The sequence below is a fragment of the Canis aureus genome, unplaced genomic scaffold, assembly GCF_053574225.1.
Source record: "Canis aureus isolate CA01 unplaced genomic scaffold, VMU_Caureus_v.1.0 ptg000163l_RagTag, whole genome shotgun sequence".
NCBI lineage: Eukaryota > Metazoa > Chordata > Mammalia > Carnivora > Canidae > Canis > Canis aureus.
The window spans coordinates 490,206-508,991 of record NW_027554461.1 but is presented as its reverse complement, the minus strand read 5'-3'; the positions used below and the strand labels follow the sequence as shown (position 1 = coordinate 508,991).

The following is an 18,786-nucleotide window of genomic DNA, read 5'->3' as shown; positions in this document are numbered from 1 at the left end:
GGTATGAACTTTCCTCCTAGAAATGCTTTTGCTTCACCCCTTAATTTTTGTAATGTTTCCATTTTCATTTGTCTCAAGGAACTTTTATTCCCCCCCATTTTTTTTGGATTCATTGATTGTTCAGGAATGTGTTATTTAATTTCTGAGTATTCATGAATTTTCCTGTTTTCCTTATTTTCAACTTCTATTGTCTTTTTTTAAAAAAGGTTTTATTTATTTATTTATTCATGAGAGAGAGAGAGAGAGAGAGATGCAGAGACACAGGAGACGGAGAAGAAGGCTCCATGCAGGGAGCAGCATGCAGGACTCAATCCCAGGTCTCCAGGATCACGCCCTGGGCTGAAGGCGGCGCTAAACTGCTGAGCCACCCGGGCTGCCCTCAACTTCTTTTCACATCATTGTGGTCAGAGAAAAATATTTGATATGGTTTTAATTTTCTCAAATTTGGTATGGCCTGTTTTATGGCCTACCATATAGTCTATCCTAGACAATGTTCCATGTGCACTTAAGAAGAATGTGTTTGGCTGTTATTGCACAGAATGTTTTGTATACGTCTAAGTCCATTGGGCCTCTAGCATTGTTCAAATCTGCTATTAACTTATAGATTCCTTGGATAATCTACTATTGTTGAGCGTAACATGTTAAAGTCTTTAACTGTTATTGTATTAGTGTTTATTTCATCTCTTACCTCTGTTCTTTTTTGCTTTATTTATTCGGATGCTTTGATGTTGGTTCCATAAATATCTAGTTGTTATATCTTGTTGATGTGTTGACCTTTTTATCATTAAATAATGACCTTTTTGTTCTCTCTTTTTATAGTTTTACTTTGTTTTTTTCTTTTTTTCACATATTTTACTTATTTACTTGAGAGAGGGAGGGAGAACATGAGTAGGGGTAGAGGGAGAGGGAGAAGCAAATTCCCTGCTGGGGACCCTGGGGATCATGACCTGAGCCCAAAGCATACACTTAATTAACCGAGCCACCCAGGTGCCTCTCTTTTTTATGATTTTAAAGCCTCTTGGTTTGATATAAATGCAGCTATTCCTGCTTTTTTTTCTCATTACCATTTTCTTGAAATATCTCTTCCTTTCCCTTTAGTTGCAGTCTATGTGTGTCTTTGAGGCTAAAATATTAGGTCTTTCTTTCTTTCTCTTTTAAATTCATTTAGCTATTCTGTCTGTCTTGGTTGGAGAAGTATTTACATTTAAAGTAGCTATTGATAGATCAGGACTTATTTTTGCCCTTTAAAAACTTGCTTTTGGGATGCTGGGTGGTCTGTGGTTGAGCATATGTCTTTGGCTCAGGGCGTGACCCTAGGGTCCTGTGATCGAGTCTTGCATCTGGCTCCCCATGGGGAGCCTCCTTTTCCCTCTGCCCATGTCTCTCCTTCTCTCTCCATGTCTAAATGTTTTCTAGTTGCTTTGGAGATGTATTGTTCCATGTTTTCTTTTTTGTTTTAATGTATTTTGGTACTAGTATCCTTTGCCTTCTTTGTCCTGTTCTTTTGTGTGATTGCTACAGTTTTTTCCTTTGTGGTTTTCATGGGCTTACATAAAACATCTTAAAATCACAAACCCTATTTTAAGCTGATAACAACTTTACTTCCTGAAATTCCTAAAGTTGATACTTCTACTTCTTCTCCCCCTCATATTTTAGGTAATTTCTTATAAAATTTACATATTTTTGTATTTGTAACTAATAACAATTACTGTAGTTATTGTATTTTTACTACATTTATTTTAACTTTTAAACTAGAGTTGTAAGTGAATGATGTACCACCATAACCATATTACAGAATCTAACCTTAACTGTTTACTATTACCAATGAGTTTTATACTTTCTTTTTTTAAACTTTATTTATTTATTCATGAGAGACACACACAGATAGAGGCAGAAACATAGACAGAGAGGTAGGCTCCATGCAGGGAGCCTGATGTGGGACTTGATCCCTGGACTCCAGGATCATGCCCTGAACCACAAAGGCAGACGCTCAACCACTGAGCCACCCAGGCATCCCTATACTTTCTTTTTATATTTTTATAAGGCTTATGTTTTACTTTTACTCAGAATTCCCTTAATTCCCTTAGTGTTTCTTAGAAGGCAGGTGTAGTGGTAATGAACTCCCTCATCTTTTGTTTGGGAAAAGTCTTTATTTCTCCATTGCTAAAGGACAGCTCTGCTGGGTATAGAATTCTTAATTATTCTTCAATATTTTGAATATGTCATCCCATTTTGTCCTGCCCTAAAAAGTCTTTGTTGAGAAATCTGCTTATAGTCATAGAAGTTCCCGTGTATGTACTTTTCTCTTTTTTCCTTAATGCTTTTAAAATGGTTTCTTTGGCTTTGACAATTTAATTGATCCTTTTTGGTACAGCTTTTCTCAAAGTCAGCCTATTTCAGGTACAGCCTTTTTCAAAGTCAGCCTATTTCAAGTCTTTTGAGCCTTATGGTTCTGTATGTTCATTTCTCTTCCCAGGTTTGGGAAATGTTTAACCACTATTGCTTTCAGTTTGCTTCTGCCCTTTCTCATTCTCTTTTCCTGGAATTCCCATTGTATTTATGAGTCCCTTAGGATTTTTTCACTCTTTCTCATTTTATCTTTTTGTTTCTCTGACGGGATAATTTTTCTATGTCTTATATTTTTAGGTCACTAATTCTTTCCTTCTGCATGGCTAAGTGTACTTTTGAAATTCTACTAACTAATTCAGCTCAATTACTATTTTTTTTTAACTCTAGGATTTCTCTTTATTTCTGGGTTTGTTGTTTTTTTTTTTCTGGTTGCTATTTCTTTGTCAAACTTCTTGTTGTTTTCATGGATTATTTTCCTAATTTCATTTAATTGTCTGTATGTTATTGTAGTTACCTAAAGTTAAGAAAATTATTATAAATCTGATAGTTCCTAGATCTTCATTTTTTTAGGGTCAGTTTTTAGAACTTTATTAGATTCCTTTTTTTTAAGATTTTATTTATTTATTCATGAGAGAGAGAGAGAGAGAGAGAAAGATGCAGAGACACAAGCAGACTGCATGCAAGGAGCCTGATGCGGGACTTGAACCTGGGAATCCAGGATCACACCCTGAGCCAAAGGCAGGTGCCCAACCACTGAGCCACACAGGCGTCCCTATTAGTTTCCTTTGATGGTCTCATATTTACTTGGATTTTGTTATCTTTGATTTCTTACATTGGTATCTGCACACTTGAATAATTTGGCTCCTCTTCTAGACTCTATAGATTTGCTTTGGCAGAGATAGATCTTCAATAGTCACCTCAGTTTAAGTCACTGGGCAGGTGGTACCTGCTATTATGGTCTAGTTTTTGGCAAGGCAACTTTCCAAGCTCTAAGTTTGGGTATAGGGAAAGAGGTGGAAATCTGTAGGATGCCCCCCCCCCCCAGTTGCATGAATTTTCCATCTGGCTTACTAGATGGTCTGAACTGGGTACTATATTTAGTAGACAGGGCTGTAAATTCATTTCCCTTCACTAGCAGGGGAGGACCCAGTGTCCGCATGGCTCATTTGAGGGTACCTGAATCAACACAAGAGTGTGCACTGAATTTCTTGGTCATCTGCTCTGCAGATGTAGAAAGCCATGGGCTGTTCTCTCTTTTCAAGTGCAGCTAGAAGCAGAGCTTTTGGATGGCCTGTACAGCAGCTCCCCATGTGGTCTTGTTAAGTTCCCAGGTCACAAAAGCTGAAGGCTATATTAATATAATTGGGGCCATGAATTAGTTTCTCTGCCCAGGAGCAGTGGGAGGGGCACCTTTAAAGGCAATAAAGCTCTTTGTGTGTTATCTTATCCTGACCTGTGTCCCAAGTTCCCTGGCCAAATATGAGCCACTGGCTTTGTTCTGCTCACTGTTGTATATGCCTGTCTGTCTCTTGGCTACAGTATTGCTGGCTTTTTGTAGCTCCCTTTTTTCACCAGCCCTTCTGGTCAGGTGGGGCTGGGAGATGCTATCCTCAGTGGTGGGGCTGTTTTAGTTCCCTTTTCTGAATGGGATGGAGAGGTGCTGCTCCAGGCTTCTCTGCTTTTCTGTCTTTTGACTCAGTAAGAGCCAGAAGCTACTCTCTACCTTGGCTATGAGTTAATTCCTCTGCCTAGGTACAGCAGGCCACCCCTCGACACCTGGTACTGGCTTTGCTCTAGACAGTTAGCTCTGCCTTTCTGCTTATTGGCTTACACATTGTTGGTTACAGAGCTTCCAGATATCCTTGCCAGCCCTTCTGGTCAGATGGGGCCTGGGAGCCACAGTGGGTGTGGCTGTGTTTCAGGTTACTTGCTTGGGTGGGGTTGGGAGGGGTGCCTCCTGGCCTTGCTCACATGTTCCCCAAACGAGTTTTTCTTATGGGTGAGGCCATGATGCACCCTCAGCCTTCACTGTGAATTAATTCCCCTGCCTGGGTGCAGCAGGGGAATTTTTCATACCCTGTACTGGCTTTGCCTCGGGGACTGTCCGAACCACCCACACACCTCTTGGTTGGAGTATTGCTGAGCTATACAGCTTTTAGGTTTTCTTGTCAGTGCCCTCTGGCAAGATGGACCAGAAGACAGTTTCCCCAGCAAATGGAGCTACAACTTCTTGCTTGGATATAGTTTCTAGAGTCAGCAAAACTTGTATGAGAACCCAAATCAAGCAGATATGTACTCCAGTGAGTTCTCTGATCACAGTTTGTCCCACACTTGGTTCTGGTGATGAGCAAAGCTGCTGGTTGGGGCCACTACTTGGATTACTAATCACTTAGGGAGTTGTAGTCATGAATTGCATCTGCCAAGATCTGTGTGTTGGTTATTGCAAGCCTCACAGTTTCCCCTGCAATTCTCATGGCACGAGACCAGAGTAGGGGCTCTCATGAAGTAATCTGCAGTGGTGGTGGTGCTGATTGTCCCCTTGAGTTCGCTTCTTTTGGGGGGAACTGGAGGTTCAGGGAAGACCTTTCCATGTGGTGTTGCTCCTGTCTGGGAGAAAGACAAAGTAGTCAGAAAGGAGTTGCTTCTCTTACGCTTCTAATACAGTCTATCTTGGTCTCTGTGATGCAGGGGATGTTTCAGTATCATCTCTATTCTAGGATTTTCTCAGCTGTGTCTTGTTCATCAGTAGTTGTTTTTCTGAAGGGGAATAAAGCAGAAATGACCTATGTCAGCATCTTGGTGATGCCACTGTCTCTTAAATTTTCAGAGTTAGCAAGAATCTAAATTTATCTTCTTTGGGATACACACATACATACACTATATATTTTGGGCTATATATACACATACATAAATTGTGATATATGTATACACATATTTCCATATATGTATATATGGAAATATAAATTAACTCAGGCTCATCAGGATCTCATAATTATATTTGGATTGTGAAATTTCATTAATTTAACATGTTAATTAACATGTTAATAATGGTAGTCATGACTATATTTGATTAGGTTAGTTTAAACAGATAGCTTCATATCTTAAGATCAACTGATTAGTAGCCTTAGTTACATTGGCAAAACTCCTTTGCCATGTAACATAACTTAATAATGTTATAACAGCAGGGGTTGGAGAGCATGAGGGCTATGTTACAAATCTGCTTACTGTAATTTAATCGCTGGTCCCTGTGATTCCTCTCATATACAAAATGCATTCAACTTTTCCCATGATTTCCAAGGACCTCACTCCATTATAGCCACAATAAAAAGCCCAAATCTTCAATTAAATCTAGTCTCTCTGTAAGTCTAGAAATCATCACACAAATTATCAGGTAAATGTAGTATATCTCCTAGACACAATTCCTTCCATCTGTTGACCTGTGAAATTAACTATAGAAGTTATCTGCTTCCAAAATTCTTAACATATAATCATAAGATTGACATCAGGATAACACCTGACATTTTAGTTAAAAAGGAGAGGGAGAATGGAAGGTAGAAAAAGAAGTCATTGGTTCAAAGCAGTTTTGAAATGTAGCTGGGAAAACTTGAGCTGGAGTTCTTTAATTTGGTTGTTAGATATGGGTTCTTACTTCTGTTGTCTGGACTCTTGGTTCCACCTTCTGAGTCATTCTCCCTTTTGCATGAAAAGTAGTATGTGTTTTCTTAGCAGTAACTAGAACCCCTAATCTGCAACCATCTTCCTTTTTTAGCTACTTCCTACCATTTTTAGCTCTCTTCCTGTGTTTCTACCATTCCATCAATATACCAGTGTTACCAGTACCTACAATCTGCTGATCATACCAACACTTCAGTGTCTCTCATCCTTTCATATCTAACTTCCCTTCTTAGGCAGTTTAAATTCCATTGCTTCATATTGGAATGACTGCCTTACGTCGACCTTCAACTTCCTTGTTGTCCTTTGATAGTCACTAAAGCACTAACAGATTTTCATAAAAAGGTTTATTTATTCATTCATGAGAGACACAAAGAGACAGAGAGAGAGGGAGAGACAGGCTCCCTGCAGGGAGCCTGATGTGGGACTCGATCCTGGGTCTCCAGGATCACACTCTGGGCTGAAGGCAGTGCTAAACTGCTGAGCCACCTGAGCTGCCCAGCACTAACAGATTAACTGTGCCTCTCAGCCCCCTCAGCTGCCCAGCTGAATGTGGCTGGGGAAGAAAACAAAGCAGTGTTGTCTGTCCTCACTGTATATGGATGATCACTGCCTTAATTTTGTTCTTGTACTTCCGAGGAATCATTGTGTTTCTCTACTCCATTCACTCACCCATTTACCTCAGGGTATAGCACATTTTTCTCCTGTCTTTAATATCCATCTTCAGCGTTCGTGTCCCTAGCCTCAGCTGATGATCTTATATCTTATTTCACTGAGAAAAGAGGAACAATCAGAAAGATTTTAGTAAGCTCCAACAAGCCTTCAACCTATCTACAAACTCTCTTTTCTCCTTTATCCTGGATAAACTGTCCATGCTCCCAGCAATTGTCACCCCTTTCTCCTGTAAGTAGAACCCATGCCTGCCTGACATGACTCCAGAGACTTTTCTATTGGCCTAAAGACAGTTTTTGTATCTCACATCTTAAAAAAAATGTTTTTCTCTCCATCCTAATTCTTCCTCAGCTATTATATCATTTTCCCCTTTTCTTTATAAAATATATACCTAAAAATAATTATATATATTGCCTTTAGCTTTTATCTTTAGAATTTCTTTTTAATTCACTTTAGTGAGGGCTTTGCTGTTACCATCAAGCAGACACTGTTCTCATCAAAGTCACCAGTGATTTAGATCCAGGGGTCTCTTCTCAACCTTCATCAAACCTATCACCAGCTTTTGACATTGATAGTTTAATAGCTACTTGACTTGATGTCCTTGACATTAGGAATCACTCTTAATCTTTCTCTTATTTTTGTGCCTTATTCTTGCCACTTTGATTATTTTCTGATTTATATCTCCAGCCTGAAATTTTCACCTGAGGTACAGACTGATTAATATATCTAGGTCTCTGCTAGACATGATTACTTGAATACCTAACAGGATCTTAAATATAGCATGTCCAAAACATAGGTCCTGTTTCCAACTCACCGAAAACCTACTTCTTCACAGTCTTCTCCATTTCATAAATGGTGTTTCCATTGTTTCATTTTTTAAAAATATTTTTAATTGAAGTTTGATTTGCTAACATATAACTCCCAGTGCTCATCCTGTCAAGTGCTCCCCTCAGTGTCCATCACCCAGTCACCCCATCCCCCGACCTGTCTCCCCTTCCACTACCCCTCATTCATTTCCAATACTTGAGTCTCTCATGTTCTGTCTCCCTCTCTGATATTTCCCACTCATTTTCCCTCCTTTCCCCTATAATCCCGTTCACTATTTCTTATATTCCCTGAATGAATGAAACCATATAATGTTTGTCCTCCTCTGATTGACTTTCCTCACTCAGCATAACACCATCCCATTCCATCCACGTTGAAGCAAATGATATTCATCCTTTCTAATGGCTGAGTAATATTCCATCGTATACATAGACCACATCTTCTTTATCCATTCATCTTTTGATGGACACCAAAGTTCCTTCCACAGTCTGGCTATTGTGGACATTGCTGCTAGAAACATCGGGGTGCAAGTGTCTCGGTTTTTCACTGCATCTGTGTCTTTGGGGTAAATCTCCAGCAGTGCAATTGCTGGGTCATAGGACAGTTCTATTTTTAACTCTTTGAGGAACCCACACACAGTTTTCCAGAGTGGCTGCACCAGTTCACATTCCACCAACAATGCAAGAGGGTTCCCCTTTCTCCACATCCTCTCGAACATTTGTTGTTTCCTGCCTTGTTAATTTTCACCATTCTCACTGCTTTGAGGTGGTATCTCATTGTGGTTTTGAATTGTATTTCCCTGATGGCAAGTGATGCAGAGCATTTTCTCATGTGCTTGTGGGCCATGTCTTTGTCTTCTTTGGTGAGATTTCTGTTCATGTCTTTTGCCCATTTCATGATTGGATTGTTTGGTTTTTTGCTGTTGAGCTTAATAAGTTCTTTATATATTTTGGATACTAGCCCTTTATCTGATATGTCATTTGCAAATACCTTCTCCCATTCTGTAGGTTGTCATTTAGTTTTGTTGACTGTTTCTTTTGCTGTGCAAAAGCTTTTTATCTTGATGAAGTCCCAGTAATTCATTTTTGCTTTTGTTTCCCTTCCCTTCATAGATGTATCTTGCAAGAAGTTGCTGTGGCCAAGTTCAAAAAGGGTGTTGCCTGTGTTCTCCTCTAGGATTTTGATGGAATCTTGTCTCACATTTAGATCTTTCATCCATTTTGAGTTTATCTTTGTGTCTGGTGCAAGAGAGTGGTCTAGTTTCATTCTTCTGCATGTGGTTGTCCAATTTTCCCAGCACCATTTATTGAAGAGAATTTAATGAAGACCTTCATTTTTCCAGTGGATAATCTTTCCTGCTTTGGTAATTATTAGTTGACCATAGAGTTGAGGGCCCATTTCTGGGTTCTCTGTTCTGTTCCATTGATCTATGTGTCTGTTTTTGTGCCAGTACCACACTGTCTTGATGACCACAGGTTTGTAGTACAAGCTGAAATCTGGCATTGTGTTGCCCCTGGCTTTGGTTTTCTTTTTCAATATTCCCCTGGCTATTCAGAATCTTTTCTGATTCCACACAAGCCTTAAGATGAATTGTTCCAACACAGTGAAGAAAGTCCATGGCATTTTTTTTATTCATAGAGATGCAGAGAGAGAGAGAGAGAGGCAGAGACACAGGCAGAGGGAGAAGCAGGCTCCATGCAGAGAGCCTGGGGTGGGACTCGATCCAGGGTCTCCAGATCAGGCCCCGGGCCACAGGCGGCACTAAACTCCTGTGCCAGTGGGGCTGCCCAGTCCATGGTATTTTGATAGGGATTGCATTGAACATGTAAATTGCCCTGGGTAGCATAGACATTTTCACAATATTAATTCTTCCAATCCATGAGCACGGAGTATTTTTCCATCTCTTTGTGTCTTCCTCAATATCTTTCAGAAATATTTTGTAGTTTTTAGGGTATAGATCCTTTACTTCTTTAGTTAGGTTTATTCCTAGTATCTTATGCTTTTGGGTGCAATTGTAAGGGTTTGATTCCTTAATTTCTCTTTTTTCAGTCTCATTGTTAGTGTATAGAAATGCCACTGACTTCTGGGCATTGATTTTGATCCTGCCACACTGCCAAATTGCTGTATGAGTTCTAGAAATCTTGGGGTGGAGGCTTTTGGGTTTTCTATGTACAGTATCATGTCATCTGCAAAGACGGAGAGTTTGGCTTCTTTTTGCCAATTTGAAAGCCTTTTATTTCTTTCTGTCATCTGATTGCTAAGGCTAGGACTTCTAACAATATGTTGAGTAGCAGTGGTGAGAGTGGACATCCCTGTCTTGTTCCTGATCTTACGGGAAAGGCTCTCAGTGTTTCCCCATTGAGAATAATATTTGCTGTGGGCTTTTGTAGAGGACTTTTAAGATGCTGAGGAATGTTCCCCCTATCCCTGCACTCTGAAGGGTTTTGTTCAGGAATGGATGCTGTATTTTGTCAAATGATTTCTCTGCATCTATTGAGAGGATCATATTGTTCTTGTTTTTTCTCTTGTTGATATGATCTATCACATTGATTGCTTTACGAGTGTTGAACGTCCTACATCCGGGGGATAAATCCCACTTGGTCATAGCGAATAATCTTCTTAATGTATTGTTGGATCCTATTGGCTAGTATCTTGTCGAGAATTTTTGCATCTGAGTTCATCAGTGATATTGGTGTATAATTCTCCTTTTTGGTGGGCTCTTTTGTTTTGGAATTAAGGTGATGCTGGCCTCATAGAATGATTTTGGAAGTATTCCATCCCTTTCTATCTTTTGGAACAGCTTTAGTAGAATAGGTATTGTTTCTTCTTAAACATTTGATAGAATTCCCATGGGAAGCCATCTGGCCCTGGACTTTTGTGTCTTGGGAGGTTTTTGATGACTGCTTCAATTTCCTCTCTGGTTATTGGCCTGTTCAGGTTTTCTATTTCTTCCTGTTCCAGTTTTGGTAACTTGTGGTGTTCTAGAAATGCGTCCATTTCTTCTAGATTGCCTAATTTATTGGCATATAGCTGCTCATAATACGTTTTTAAAATTGTATGTATTTCATTGGTATTGATTGTGATTTCTCCCCTTTCATTCATGATTTTATAATTGGAATATTTTCTAATTTCTTTTGAATGAGGCTGACTAATGGTTTATCTATCTTATGAATTCTTTCAAAGAACCGACTCCTGGTTTTTTTGATCTGTTCTACAGCTCTTCTGGTCTCTATTTCGTTGAGTTCTACTCAGATCTTTATTAACTCTCTTCTTCTGCTGGGTGTAGGTTTTATTTGCTGTTCTTTCTCCAGTTCCTTTAGGTGCAAGATTAGCATGTGTATTTGAATTTTTTCCAATTTCTTGAGGGAGGCTTGTATTGTGATGTAGTTCCCTCTTAGGACTGCTTTTGCTGTATCCCAAAGATTTTGAAAGGTTGTGTCTTCGTTTTCATTAGTTTCATGAATCTTTTAATTCTTCTCTAATTTCCTGGTTGACCCTTTCATCTTTTGGCACGGTACTCTTTAACCTCCATGTGTTTGAGTTTCTTCCAAATATCTCCTTGTGATTGAGTTCTAGTTTCAAAGCATTGTGGTCTGAAAGTATGCAGGGGACAATCTCAATCTTTTGGTATTGGCTGAGACCCGATTTGTGACCCCGTATGTGGTTTATTCTGGAGAAAGTTTCACATGCACTTAAGGAGAATGTGTATTCAGTTGCATTTGGATGCAAAATTCTGTATATATAGGTGAAATTTGGTCCAGTGTATCATTTAAGGCCCTTGTTTCTTTGGTGATGTTGTGCTTAGAAGATCTGTCATTTGCAGAAAGTGCCATGTTAAAGCCTCCCACTATTAGTGTATTATCTAAGTGTGTCTTTATTTCGGTTATTAATTGACTGATATACTTGGCAGCTCCCACATTAGGGGCATAAATATTCATGATTGATAGGTATTCTTGTTTGATAGACACTTTAAGTATGATACAGTGTCCCTCTTCATCTCTTGTTACAGTCTTTCGGATAAACTTTAATTTATCTGATGTGAGGATTGCTACCCCTGCTTTCTTTTGAGGACCATTTGAATGGTAACTTGTTCTCCACCCTTTCATTTTCAGACTGGATGTGTCCTTAGCTCTCAAATGAGTCTCCTGTAGACAGCAAATAGATGGGTTTTTTAATTTTATTTTTTTTCCAGGCCGAAGCCCTGTGTCTTTTGATGGAATCATTTAGCCCATTCATGTTCAGAGAAACTATTGAAAGATATGAATATAGTGTCATCGTAATACCTATTCAGTCTCTGTTTTTAGGGATTATTTATTTGGGTGTCCTCTTCTTTTTACAGTGTTCCCCTTAATATTTCTTGCAGAGCTGGTTTTGTGGTCACATACTCTTTCAGTTTTTGCCTATCTTGGAAGCTCTTTATCTCTCCTCCTGTTTGGAATGGCAGCCTTGCTGAATAAATATTTTTGGCTGCATGTTCTTCTCATTTAGTACCATGAATATATTCTGTCAGCCCTTTCTGGCCTGCCAGGTCTCTGTGGAGAGGTCTGCTGTTAATCTGATATTTCTCCCCATATAAGTTAAGAATCTCTTGTCTCTGGCTGCTTTAAGGATTTTCTGTTTATTTTTGGAATTTGCAAGTTTCGCTATTAAATGTCAAGGTGTTGAACAGTTTTTATTGATTTTGGGGGGTGACCTCTCTATTTCCTGGCTCTAAATGCCTGTTTCCCTCCCCAAATTAGGGAAGTTCTCAGCTATTATTTGTTTAAATATACTTTCTGGTTCTCTCTCCCTCTTGGCGTCTTCTGGAACCCCAGTTGTTTCCTGAGGCTGTCATTTATTTCCCTTAACCTTTCCCCATGGTTTTTAAATTGTTTTTCTCTTTTTTCCTCAGCTTTCTTCCTTGCTATCACCTTGTCTTCTATGTTACTCACTCTCCCCCCCTCATTAACCCTAGCTGTTAGGACATCAGTTTGGCTAGCATCTCATTTAATTTATTTTTAATTCCAACCTGATTAGAGCTAAATTCTGTAGTAACAAAGTCTCTAGAGTCCTTTATGCTTTTTTTCCCCAGAGCCACCAGGAGCTTTATAATTGGGCTTCTGAATTGGCTTTCTGATATCAAATTGTAACCCATTTTCTGTAACTCTGTTACAGAGAGTACTGTTTCGCTTCTTTCTTTTGTGGTTAATTCTTCTAGTCATTTTGTTCAGTGCACAGTGGCTGTGTGAACGGGCTGAGTCAGGAATATCAGTCACGACCTAAGTAAATTTCACCGTAGATGATTCTGATGAGGTCAGAGACCAGAAAATGAAAACGAAGATGAGAACAAAATTAAAGGAAAGGGCCACTAAAGTGAAAAATAAATTTTTAAACAAAGCAATAAAAGATAAAAGGCCAAAAATACCATAGAAGAAGGAAAAAGTAAAAAAATAAAATAAAATAAAACAAAACAAAAAACAAAAGAGGAAAAAGAGAAAAAAGAAAAGAAAAAAGGGAGATGGTGGTGGTGACGAAGTTGTAGTGGAGGGAGAACGTAGTCTACCTGAGGGGTCCTAGAGGTTGATCCTCTTGGTTCTGAGTATATTAAGTTCTGTATGTTAGAAGATGCTCAGTTCTAAATTTATATAAACCAGAAATACATGTAGAGAGCCCCACCAATGACCACCAAAACATAAATGAAATAAAAGAGGGGGGCAGAATGGGAATGCAGAGAGAGTATAATCTCACAGAATGAACCAGCACGGTATACCACTTGGTTCTGGGTGCATGCTGGCATGGTTTAGAAGGTATGAACTTGTGCCATTGTAGAACAAAATGAGGCAGAGAGAAAACACAAAACAAAACAAAAACCATATCTTGTATATATCCCAAAATTGAGTATGTTGTAGGGAATCTAGAAGTGGAAAGTATATCTAGGACGTGTCATTGTAGAAATTTGAAAGTCAAAAAGGAAGCATCTTAAAAATGAAGAGTTGGTAAAATATTGTAGTAAGGTGGGAAAGAGGAAAAAAAAGAAAATTTACAGTCTGATATAAAAACAAGTTGTAGTGGAATAGGCAGGAAAAAAATAGGAGGGGTACCCTCTGGTTCTATATCGTGTAAATCCCTGGACTTGCCCTGGAGCTTTCCAGTGCTGCTCGGTGAACTTGCTCTTGCCCTGACCTTCCAGCTGGTCTTCGGGGGAGGGGCTGCTGTGCTGACTCGCAGGTGTGTGCACCTGGGCGCTGCCCCGCCCCCCTGCCGGGTGTAGGGCTCAGGGGGAGCTGTTGCCCCGGTGAGGCCCCTGTCCCCTGGCAGCCCCGCCTCTCCCAGGCACAGGGTGACACCAGGAGGGACAACCCCACAGGCGGCGGCCAGGTCTCCCCAGCCCTGGAGTCCGCTCCCGCCGTGACCACCGCGGCTCCCAGTCCGCAGGGGCCTGGGTGCTCCCGGGGCGGGGGCGCCGATCTGCACAGGTCGGGGCGCCGGAGCAGGAGCCTCCTCGCTGTCCTGGGCCCTCCCCGCCTCGGCCCGTCCCGGGGCAGCGCAGGATCCCGGCTGTGTCCCCCGGAGGCCTGGGGTCCGGGGCCTGCGCCGCTGGAGTCGCGCTCCCGGGGAGCCCCCTCCGCCCGGAGCCCCGCCCGACCCTCCGGCTGCGCCCCCAGGCCCCGCGGGGCGCGCTCCGGCCCTTTACGGAGATGGGCGGCTGTGGGGCGCGCTCTCCCCGGCGCCCCGGGATCCCGCCCGGGTCCCTGCTGAGCGCCTTTCCGTCCGGGAAGAGTCGTGGGGATTGTCAACGTGCCCGCTTCCCGGGCGGGGCGCCCTGTCCCGAGGCTCTCCCCGGCCTCGGCGGCTCCTCGCGGCCCTCCCCCACCGGATTCTTTTTTATTTTATTGTTTTCCGCCTTCCTGCCTTGTCAGAAGCGAAAAGCCTTCTCTCTGTAGCGTTCTTTACATCTCAGTTCGAATTTGAGGTGTTCAGGATGGTTTGAAAGTTATCTAGGGGTGTTGGTGGGGCCGGTGTGTGGAGGACCCCACTCCTTTGCATCCTGGCCCGCCCCCGTTGCCATTGTTTCAGATGCTCAGGTCAAAGACTTCAAAATCATATGGATTCATCTTTTTTTTACATTTTGTAACTGATGCCAGTTATTTCTATCATGTCTGCCTTTAAAATATAACCAGAATGCCTCGTTTTTATCTCCTCATTACCTCCCTGGTCCAGACCATTATCATTCCTTATCGGAATTTTTGAAATCTCCTTTTCTTGCTGATGTCACCTTATTTTTATCTTTTCTCAGTACAGTAGCCATGGGGATGGGATTAAGTCAGAATTTGTTAAAGCATCCCTAATTGTTTCCAATACCTCAAAATTAAGGCCAAAAAATTAAAGTGATTGCTCTGAGTTTACCTAGTTGTCAGGTTTTCTAGGACACCTCCCTTGATCACCATCTGTGAATTTTCAACCCTACTCTGTCATGCTCTATTCCTTTCTCTTTTTTTTTTGCCTTATTATCATTAAATGAATTATATATGTCTTACCTATTTCTTTTGTTTTTCAATATCTCACCTAGTATCCCTACCTTTCTCACTCACATTATTTAAATGCCATGAAGACAGAGATTTTTTTCTGTTTTCTTTTCCCCATTTTACTTTTCTGTCTTCTTAGAAGACTCTATACCTGTGCCAAACATATAGTGTGTACGCAGTACATCTTTGTCAAGTGAATGAAGAGTGAATGAATGAGTACTTGTTATTCTGTTGTCATAATTTCCTGTTTATAAATTTCCCATGCTAGATTTTAGGCTCCCTATTGGTGAGCACTATATATATATATATATATATATATATATATATATATATATATATGTATTTTATATGTATATACATAATATTTAATGTAGGATGTGTTGAGAAATGTGAAGAGTCTGAAACTTTACTTATAAGCTAGCAAGTTAGCCTGTGTAGTTCTATGGATGCTGCCAAAATAGGTGAGACTTCTGGTTCAGAGACTAAAGGATTTATTATTAATGGTGTAACACCCAGCATAAATGTCCTGTTTGCCTTAGTTCCTCTTGCTCCCTGAGTCCCAGGAGCAGCTCAGAGGGGCCCAGGCTGATATGCATGAGAAATAGGTTATGCATCACAGCTAAGAAAGCCTGTGTTTATGGAACCCAAATCTTATAGTGGGATTCAAGCAAATGTGTCTGACCTATGTTTAAGAGGAGTACATTTTCCTTATTATATTATACAAGACAATAATTTGCCCTCTCTTATAGATGGAGTCACTACCTCTATTTTTCATGAGCATTTACTATTTTAATATCCTTAAAAGGATGGTCTGGAACAAAGGGGCAGTTAATGGCTCAGCTTATAGGACATGCAGAAACATGAGAGACCCTGGAGAATTATGTCCCAATAGTACCTCTGCTGGTCAGATTACAGGAGATCCTTAAAACCATGTGTAGAATAATGTAATTAATAATTGCTACTTCAAATGCAATAATTTTGAATGTAAAGTGTTACTGTTTGTGCATTGGTGTTCCTTTAAAAGATTTCATCTATTTATTCATATAGCAGTCTTTTTGATTTCATGGTACTTTTACAAATATTTGACTATTTTATGCTTTAAATAACTAATGAATATTAACTTTTGATGAAGACTACAGTTATTTTAACATTACAACTCCAAAATTATTATAACTCCTTTTGAATGCGTGAAAAAGCCTGAAGCTCAAAGAAATACGATGAGTAGAGAACATATTCTAAAATAGTATGCATAGTTTTAATGTATTTAAAGCTTATAATAACCTCTGCTTAATCAAATCAAATAAAGTAGAACCTCAATGTACTAGAACACTCAAATAACTTTTGTCCTCCTTCATGTAACTTTCAAGGAGGGTCATGAAATCTAGCAAGAAAGAGAGATAAACAGGGAGAGTTAACCTAGTGGACTTACAGTTATCATAGCTACGCCTCAGAGATATTGTGGTTTTTGTTCCAGACCACTGCAGCTAAGCAAGTATCACAATAAAATGAATTCTTTGCTTTTCCAGTGCATATAAAAATTATGTTTGCACTATACCTTAGCCTGTTAAGTGTGCAGTAGTATTATGTCTAAAGAAACAATGTACATACCTTAATTAAAAAGTACTTTATTGTTAGAAAATTCTATCATACAAATTTTCAAGGAGTCATAATTGTTTGTTGGTGGAAGGTCCTGCTTCTACGTTGATTGCTGCTGCCTGGTCTGGGTGGTAGTCACTGAAGGTTGGAGTAGCTGTGCCAATTTGCTAAAATCAGACAGCAATGAAATTTGCTACATCAATTGGCTCTTCCTTTCATGAACAGTTCTCTGTAGGATATGGTGCTATTTGATAGCATCTTACCCGCAGTACAACCTCTTTCAAAATTGGAGTCAGTCTTCTCAAACCTTGCTGCTGCTTTATCAACTAAGTTTATGTAATATTCTGAATCCCTTATTGCCATTTCAACAATCTTTACAGATTCTTTCCCAGGAGTAGGAATAGGTTACGTCTCAAGAAATTATATTCTTTTTTCATCCATAAGAAGCAACTCCTAATCTGTTCAAGTTTTTCCCCCCACTTTTAAAGCCTTCATTTTTGGCATTAGTACTTTTTTAAAAATTTTAAGTTTTTGCTTAGATTCTAGTTGGTTAGCATGTGGTTCAATATTGGTTTCAGAAGTAGAGTACAGTGATTCATTACTAATGTATAAAATCATGTGCTCATCACAAGTGCAACCAATAATACTCATCACCCAATTCACCCATCTCCCCTCCAGCAGCCCTCAGTTTGTTCTCTGTAGCTAAGAGTCTCCTGTGGTTTGCTTCTTTTTTTGTTTTCCCTTCCCCTATGTTCATCTGTCTTATTTCTTAAATTCCACATATAAGAGAGATGATATGGTATTGATCTTTTTCTAACTGACTTATTTCATCCAAGTTTTATTATGAGATTGCAGCAGTTCAGTCACAACTTCAGGTTCTACCTCTAATTCTAGTTCTCCTGCTGTTTCCACCCCATTTGCAGTTATTTCCTCCACTGAAGTCTTGAGCCCCTCAAAGTCATCCCTGGGGTTTAGAGTCAACTTCTTCCAAATTCCTATTTCTGTTGATATTTTGAATGCTTCTCACGAATCACAAATGTTCTTAATAGCATTTAGCGTGGTCAGTCCTTTCCAGAAGGCTTTCAATGGACTTTTCCCACATCCATCAGAGAAATCAGTATCTATGGCATCTATAGCTGTATGAAATGTGTTTCTTAAATATTAAGCCTTGAAAGTTGAAAATGACCACTTGATCCATGGGCTGCAGAATGGATGTTGTATTAGAGGTAGAAAAACAGCATTAATCTCACTGTACCTCTCTGTCAAAGCCCTTGGGTGCCCAGGTGCGTTGTTAGTGAGCAGTCATATTTTGAAACGAATCTTTTTTTTTTTCTGAGCAGTCAGTTCAACAGTGGACTTAAAACATTCAAGAAATCATGTCATAAATAGATGTACGGTCATCTAGGCTTTGCAGTTCCATTTATAGAGCACAGATAGAAGGGATTTAGCATAATTCTGAAGGGCCCTAGGAATTTCATAACAGTAAATGAGCATTGGCTTTGGCTTAAAGTCATCAGCTACATTAGCCCCTAACTTAGAGAGTCAGCCTGTCTTTTGATGCTTTAAGGCCAGACATTGACTTCTCTCTAGCTATGAAAGTCCTAACGTCCACTATGAGGCTGTTTAATCTACATTGAAAATCTGCGGTTCAGTGTGGCTGCCTTCATTAATTCTCTTTGCTACAACTTCTGGATACCTTGCTGCAGCTTCTGCATCAGCATTTGTTGCTTCACCTTGCACTTTTATGTCATAGAGATGGCTTCTTTCCTTAAACTTCATGAAATAACCTCTGCTAGCTCAGACTTTTCTTCAGCAGCTCAACTAATTAATTATTAGGACTTTTTTTTTTCAGAACAGTTTTCAAGTCACAGAAAAGTTGAGGAAAAAGTAGAGATTTCCCACATACCTCTCCTGCCCTAAACACACACACACACACACACACACACACACACACACAGAGAGAGAGAGAGAGAGAGAGAGCATCTCCTACATCAGATTTCCCAGCGGGCAGGGGAGGAGGGCATTTGTCACAACTGATGATTCGACACTGATACATCATAATTATTCAAAGCCCAGTATGGTCCACTCTTGGTGTGATACATTCTGTGGGTTTGGAAGAATGTGTGGTAAAATCTATTTGTCAATATGGTATCATACAAAGTATTTT

At 39.9% G+C, this 18,786-nt stretch overlaps 1 long non-coding RNA gene across 2 annotated transcripts in view; it reads right to left on the bottom strand.

The window, feature by feature from the left end:
• Positions 1 to 4,265: 4,265 nt before the first annotated feature.
• Positions 4,266 to 18,786, bottom strand: part of LOC144309680 (uncharacterized) — a 41,352-nt gene continuing 26,831 nt past the window's right edge. Inside the window, exon 4 of one of the 2 annotated variants that reach the window (XR_013375609.1) lies at positions 4,266 to 4,956. This is a non-coding gene — a long non-coding RNA (uncharacterized LOC144309680). The other variant, XR_013375610.1, reaches the window with a different exon arrangement.